Raw genomic sequence first — 7,969 nt, forward strand, 5'->3', positions numbered from 1 at the left:
ACTGAAATGCATGTTTAGACAGGAGGACACTTCGGGGAGCTAGATCGTCTAGCTTCTTCGCTGCAATGCTTCCTTCTATGTAATGATAAAAGAATACCATTGAGATGGTGCAGTCAGCAGAGTATGAATAGGAGGGATTCTTGAATGCCTTCTGTACTGAGTGTGGTCGTTTGTGGGGCCAAACGTGCTGAAGAACAAGTTCTCTTGTGACACTTTGTTGACTGTCCTTGCCATGCAGCGCTAACGAAAGGAAATGCTAGAAATATTAGGTAGTATTAGCTAGAATAATTTCTTCTGATGAGCTACTACTGCTAAAAACTTGCGCAATACAAAACGGTGAGACGAGAAAAGACATAATTTCAATTCATTAGAGGTCTACTGAAAATTTTGCGAGAACAAAAACTAACAGTAATAAGGTAGTGAAACCCCGCATATTCATTTCCTGGCCCGATATGTTTTCTTACCTGGTTCGCGCAGCGCTGTGTGGTCCGTTCAATATCCCTAGCAAGAGGGTATCGTTGTCTGCTATTTTGCACATAGTCTGTGGAAATAAAGCAAATGCATTAGCAGGCATTGTAAAAGTAATTCAGAATATTTTCCTCACATTGAATATACTTTGTTTAGCAAACACAAACCTACCCTAGCATTCGACACGAAGAACAGCTGCAATCCGGTCAAGTTGTCCAGACCTGCTAGACGAGTGTCTATCCCTTCACATTCTTCTTCAAGTACTTTCTTATATGCCTGAAAATTAAAGGAAGAATGACAGAGTTAGTCTGTTAAAAAAACGTGATCTTTCAGTTCACCACGAGGTTAAGTAGCCGTGATATTGCTTCAATTTTACTTCATGTTATACAACCTAATTATTAAACAACTTTTAAAGTGGATGGAAGCTGACGACAAAAACAATGAGCAGAAATGCTGTAAGGACAATTTTAAAACTATGGACGTAATGTATGTCCATGTCCATAGTTTACTTCGACTGTCATAAGGCCTAGCTATCCAGGGTTACTGCTCTTATTATATGAGGCCTAGTGTTGCAATCACACTTCTGTGTTTCGCTGCGATCTTTCAGCTTCCTTCTTACGCCATCTATCATGATGACCCTTAGAAGCAAAATTTTAAGGCGAGGGGAACAGTAACAGGACTGGTGTCGACCCACGCCAGCACGTGCAAAACCTGTGGTGTGAACACTTATACGGTTTTTATCAGCTCGTTTATCCTGAGACCAAAAGTCCATAGGGCATCATAAATCGGCTGTGCGTGTTTCTGGATGACGGCATGGAACCAATAATGAGGAGCACATCTTACTGACTCATCTTTTTACTGATAACTTATTTAGGTGTCATCTTGTGGATTGTGAGTTGCAATTTTCGCAAAATACATCTTTGCATTCTAATCTCATTGAGCCTAAACATCATCATCATCATCGTAATTATTAAAGATATTAAAGATCGAATAATTGCAAACATCGAACAGAAAAAGTTAACGCTTGGCCTGTTTTTGGACCTGAGAAAGGCGTTTGATTCGATTGACCACTACATCTTAATTGAAAAATTAGAAAGATACGGAGTACGAGGCGTTGCAAATGACTTGATAAAAAGTTATATATCTAATAGAAAACAATTTGTGCAGATGGGAACTACTGCATCTGACATGCTTACCCTACATCAAGGTGTCCCGCAAGGTTTAAAGTTAGGACCGTTACTATTTCTAATTTATGTTAATGATATTACAGATTTACCAGGTTCCCAAACGTTGGCAATGTATGCAGATGATACAAATGTGTTCTTTACAGCCGATAGCACAACAGAATTACAGCAGTGTGTAAATGAATATGCAACTTTGTTATCTGACTGGTTGACGACCAACAAACTCCAGCTGAACGCAACTAAAACAACCTTCGTTATATTTAGGGCACCTAATAAAATAATTGAGGGTAGAATAGAAGTAAAATTTAACAACTTCCTTATTAAACAGGTCAAACAACAAAAGTTTCTGGGAATTCATTTTAGTGAAGAATTGTCGTGGAATACACATGTGAATTCCCTTTGCGGTGAATTATCAAAAAACATCGGTGTAATCTATAGAATTGCACATCTGATCCCTCTATGGCTGAAAAAACAACTGTATAATGCACTTATTTATTCAAAGCTTTGCTACGAGATATTGGTTTGGGGTACAACCACCAGAACAAATTACACAAAATTGATTACCTTGCAAAAAAGAGTTATTCGCTTATATGCAAATTACCACGGTTGCTTTTCAGATCTAAGAACCGGCCCACTATTCCAAAAATATGATATGCTGCGTGCGGACAGGATATATCATATGCAAATTCTTCTAGAAATCCGAAAGAGACACCCAGGCGCACAATGTAGTGAACGTAACCTCTCCGGGTACTTCTTGCGACACAGCACACGACGCACACCAAAAGCAAGGACCAATTACGGAAAACAAACATTTGTCTATCAGTCCACAAAAATAATGAACAGATTCGGTGCATCTGTATCCTTAAATATTTCTTTAAAAACATTTAAAAAGGAAATACGAGATTGGTTAGATAGGGAAGATATATACTTCAAAATTGAATAAGTGGGTGCATTAAACGAAAAATGTTTTTGCCATGAATTACATGTAATTTTTTTGCAGGATCCACATGATGTGATTTCATGTCATATTTTTGCGTTTTGTATTAACACAAATATGTTTTGCATCCAGGTCCTGTTTCCACTTTTTATTTATGTTTTTTTTTTGGCACACAATCAAGATGTGTTTTCTTTTTTTTGTGTGTTTTTTTGTGTTTTTTTTTCTTACGCATGTAGTTACTCTATATTACTCTATAAATTCGCTGACGTTTATTTTGTGCACCATTAGAATCTGAAATGCCTCGTTGTACTTAGCTGTTGCTGTACTTTGTTTTTCTTTTTTTTTACTTTTTACTCTTTTTTTATATGTATAAGTTTGAAGAATCTAATGACCATGGCCAGTGCAACCATGAACTTTCACTGTAACCAACGCTGTTGTAACGCGCAAAATTGTGCATATGTGTGTGATCTGCTGTCAACCCTGTCATTCGTGGGGGCTGAGACCTTTGTCAGGCATTATGCCTTTATTCTCAGCCTACCCTCGTTTGAATGAACGAGAAATAAAATTCAATTTCAATTTCAATTTCAAAAACATCATCACCCTATATTTATGTCCACTGCAGGACGAAGGCCTCTCCCTGTGATCTCCAATTACCCCTGTCTTGCACTAGCGCATTCCGATGCGAATATCCTAACTTCATCATCCCACCTGACTTTCTGCCGTCCTCGACTGCGCTTCCCTTCTCTTGGTATCCATTCTGTAACCCTAATGGTCCACCGGTTATCCATCCTACGCATTACATGGCCTGCCCAGCTCCATTTCTTCCGCTTAATGTCAACTAGAATATCGTCTACACCCGTTTGTTCTCTGATCCACACCGCTCTCTTCCTGTCTCTTAACGTTACTCCTAAGATTTTTCGTTCCATCGCTCTTTGTGTGGTCCTTAACTTGTTCTCGAGCTTCTTTGTTAACCTCCAAGTTTCTGCCCCATATGTTAGCACCGGTAGAATGCAATGATTGTACACTTTTCTTTTCAAGGACAGTGGTAAGCTCATAGTCAGGATTTGACAGTGCCTGCCGTATGCACTCTAACCCAAGTTTATTCTTCTGTTAATTTCTTTCTCATGATCAGGGTCCCCTGTGAGTAATTGACCTAGATAAACATACTCCTTTACAGGCTCTTGAGGCTGACTGGCGATCCTGAATTCTTGTTCCCTTGCCAGGCTATTGAACATTATCTTTGTCTTCTGCATATTCATCTTCAACCCAATTCTTACACTTTCTCGATTAAGGTGCTCAATCATTTGTTGTAATTCGTCTCCATTGTTGCTCAATAGGACAATGTCATCTGCGAACCGAAGGTTGCTGAGATATTCGCCGTTGATCCTCACTCCTAATCCTTCCCAGTCTAAGAGCTTGAATACTTCTTCTAAGCATGCAGTGAATAGCATTGGAGAGATTGTGTCTCCTTGCCTGACCCCTTTCTTGATAGGTATCTTTCTACTTTTCTTGTGGAGAACCAAGGTAGCTGTGGAATCCTTGTAGATATTTGCTAAGATATTAACGTATGCCTCCTCTACTCGTCGATTACGCAATGCCTCTCTGACTGCTGGTATCTCTACTGAATCGAATGCCTTTTCATAATCTATAAAAAGCATATAGAGAGGTTGATTGTACTCCGCAGATTTCTCGATTACCTGATTGATGACATGGATATGGTCCATCGTAGAATATCCCTTCCTGAAGCCAGCCTGTTTTCTTGGTTGGCTTAAGTCAAGTGTTGTCCTGATTCTATTGGAAATTATCTTGGTGAATATTTTATACAATACTGAAAGCAAGCTAATGGGTCTATAATTCTTCAATTCATTAACGTCTCCCTTCTTATGGATAAGTATAATGTTGGCGTTCTTCCAGCTCTCTGGTACACTTGAAGTTGTGAGGCATTGCGTATAAAGGGCCGCAAGCTTTTCAAGCATGTTATCTCCTCCATCTTTGATTAAATCTACTGGTATTCCATCTTCTCCAGGCGCTTTTCCCCTGGTCATGTCTTTCAAGGCCCTTCTAACTTCATCGCTAGTTGTAGAAGGAGCTTCTGTATCCGGTTCATCACTATTTCGAATGAAAGTGGCTTGGCTGTTTTCTACTGTACAGGTCAGTATAGAATGCTTCCACTGCTTTTACTATGTCATCGAAATTGCTGATGATATTACCATGCTTATCTTTCAGTGCATACATCTTGCCTTGTCCTATGCCTAGTTTTCGTCTTAGTGATTTCATGCTGCGTCCATATTTTACGGCTTCCTCAATTTTTCCACGTTATAATTTCGAATATCCCTTACTTTCTTCTTGTTGATCAGTTTTGACAGTTCAGCGAATTCTATCTGATCTCTTCAGTTGGACAGTTTGAGTTTCTGTCGTTTCTTTATTAGGTCCTTTGTTTCTTGGGAGAGCTTCCCTACAGGTTGCTTTGGTGCCTCACCTCCCACTTCAATTGCTGCTTCTGAGATCAGCCTAGTTACGGTTTCATTCATTACCTCTATGTTATCTTCATCTTCCTGTTCTAAAGCTGCATATTTGTTTGCGAGCACCAGCCTGAATTGGTCTGCTTTCACCCTTACTGCGTCTAGGTTGGCCTGTTTCCTCTTGACTAATTTCACTCTTACTCTCTTCAAATTGAGAGAAATCCTAAACCTCACTAACCTATGGTCACTGCACTTTACCTTACCTAACACTTCTACATTCTGCACTATGCTTGGATCGGCAGAGAGTAATGAAATCTATTTCATTCCTTGTTTCTCCATTAGGGCTTTTCCAGGTCCACTTGCTGTTGCTGCGCTTCCTTCCGTCTCGTCGCCTCCTCCTTGTACCTCGCGCGTGAACGAAGACCGTGCGCATCCGGCCGCGTTCCTCTCTCGCGTTCGCGAGATAAAGCAGCGGTTGCCGGCTCACCCTCGCACGCTTTCACTCGCACACACAACGCACGGCGCGTGGCGACGATTTTATCGCCGTTGGACTTTATATGGAACATGACGACGACGGCGACGGAAAAAATGCGCTTGGAGTGTCCATATAATTGCTATCGCAATAATAAAGAAAGCACCGCGACGATCGGAGCAGCGTGAAACTTGCTCGCCGGCCCCGCCCTGACGGCAGCGCAAACTCGTGACGTAGCGATTTCTCGGTTGGTTACGATCTCTGCTTGATGTCAATGTTGCGAGGTGCTACGCTTTGCGGTCGGCTGCGCGCACGTACTTTAAAATTGATTTTAAATATGTCCTAAGCTATATTCGCCGCTGATATTTTGTAGTCGATGTGTCTACCGAAAGCGGTTTCGTCCGGAGTTACGGCCCCATTATTATAAATATATCAAGGAGGTTTCATAGGACTTTTATCGTGTATAAAAACATTTTATAGCGTGGAATCATATCATGCATCAAAAACACTCCTAAAGAATATGAGCACACGAAATAGTTTCATGTTAGGTGTCATTAGCGTGATAATGTTAGCTACTACGTCGTCGAAATTAAATTAGGTGAATATTGATGAAAGGCATTTTTTAAACTCACGTTGAAAGCCGTCTGAAGGCCAGTGTTATCAGCAAGGTCTTCCATTAACGTTTTTGCCCCGAACCACTCATCCTTTCCCTGCAGTGGAAGGTATGTAATAAACTTAGAGTGGATAATGTTAGATGGATATCGCAGGGTAAATGCATCACATTGGTATCACCGTTATATGTTTTAAAATGTGAATCTTGTTCTTAAATTAAATATGGATTGCTTTCCGACAAGGATTTGTTGCTCCACCCGATAATGTCGCTCACTGTCCGCGAGTGGTTCACGATGAACGGATTTATTTAATTACTTTTATTAGCACATGGTTTTTCTTGCCACTACGTCTTTAACAGCGAAGCTGTTTAAGCTATCCGTAAAACCGTGGTCGTCGACCGGAAAAATTTCGCCTGTGGGCCGATCATGGAGTAATGGAAAACCGTGCAAAGCAGCTCTTAGCAGAGCATAGTATAGCATGGCAAGGTGGTGGGAAAGAGACGTCAGGGTGAGGAGGAGTGATGTGAGGTTCAGGATGAAGAAAAGGGGGAGGGGAGAGGGTAAAGCGTGGCATAGCTTTGTACAGTATAGTTTAGCAAAGGGGTGGGAAAGGGAATTGAAGGTGAGGACTGATGCATGGGTTAGGAGGAGGGAAAGGCGGAGGAAAAGGAGGAGGTGATAGGGTAGACCATAGCATAACCACGTACAGTATACTATAGCAAAGGGTGGGAAAAAGAAGTGAAGCTAAGGAGGAGTGGTGTGAGGTGGAGGAGGAGAGAAAGGAGCTATGGTCGACCCTGTGCCGTACGTCGGATTTTCTCAATGTTGCCACGCTGGTCAAGTGACCTGTGGGTGAGGGTGGCGGCAAATTAGCGAAACAGCTGCGCCGCACCGATAGAGGCGAGAGGGTAGGGAAAAAGATAAAGGGTCAGATAGAAAGGGGGAGGGGAGGGGGGGAACCGCATTGCGCATTAGCGTTGGTTGCATTGCCGGGAGGCCGATCCTGAAGTGCGCACCCGACTTAACCGAGCATAAACCGTCAGGCCAGAGCCAGCTAGGTGCCGATCACCTACGCTTATTTTTGTTACATGATATCGTTATACCTGCGCAATTTTGAATGGCATTTGTTAGCGCATTCACTTCAGGTACTGCTTAGTATTTCTTGTGGCCTTGTTGGGAACTGTTCAGTAAGTGTATGTAATTTAAACTCAGAGGTATAGACAGAAAATACATTGTAACTCCCATGAAGTTCCTAAAACAAATATGTTCTGCGTTACAAAAAGCTTATGACATCATGCAACGGGAACACTTTAAAATGGGCCTAAATAGAATTCAACTTGTCTCTTTCGTTAAACTACAAGCTGTCTTATGAGACGTCGAGAAAAAGTGCCCTGCAAGTAGCACCTTACAAATGGCCACTACTCTTACAGGCAATACGCACTGACAGTAAATAATACATACAGATGTTTCTATGAAGGCTAAGTAATATTTAAAATTTGTGTGATCAAATAAAGGGACGGTTCTTTCTGTGTCATGCCATCAGTGGTGGCCACAATGAGTCGATGAGTGATACGTCGTAGTTCGTCGCTAATAAACAAAAGTTTTTTATAACTTCTAAAATTTTTAATTCAGCAGGGTAATCGTGATTGGGAAATCCAAATGAGCTGTCGCTACAAGCAATATCAATTTTTGGATCTTGAAAAATTCAGTTACCCACGAAAATGCAGTATGATAAATTGAGACTAAGAGCGCTCGAAACCAAAACGAAAGTCTGGAGCACGCGCATAGCTTCACCCTTCAGGTGTCGTTTCTGCTTACGTCACACAGTGGCGGGA

At 41.4% G+C, this 7,969-nt stretch overlaps 1 long non-coding RNA gene across 1 annotated transcript; it reads right to left on the reverse strand.

Annotated features, from left to right (window-relative positions):
• Window positions 1-478: 478 nt before the first annotated feature.
• LOC125941602 (uncharacterized) lies at window positions 479-6,234 on the reverse strand. The gene is made up of 3 exons (XR_007464474.1): window positions 6,156-6,234; window positions 640-744; window positions 479-541 (listed from the first exon to the last, which is right to left on the reverse strand). It is a non-coding gene; the product is annotated as an uncharacterized LOC125941602 (long non-coding RNA).
• Between the last annotated feature and the right edge of the window lie 1,735 nt (window positions 6,235-7,969).

Source organism: Dermacentor silvarum, chromosome 11 (genome assembly GCF_013339745.2).
Source record: "Dermacentor silvarum isolate Dsil-2018 chromosome 11, BIME_Dsil_1.4, whole genome shotgun sequence".
Taxonomy (NCBI): domain Eukaryota; kingdom Metazoa; phylum Arthropoda; class Arachnida; order Ixodida; family Ixodidae; genus Dermacentor; species Dermacentor silvarum.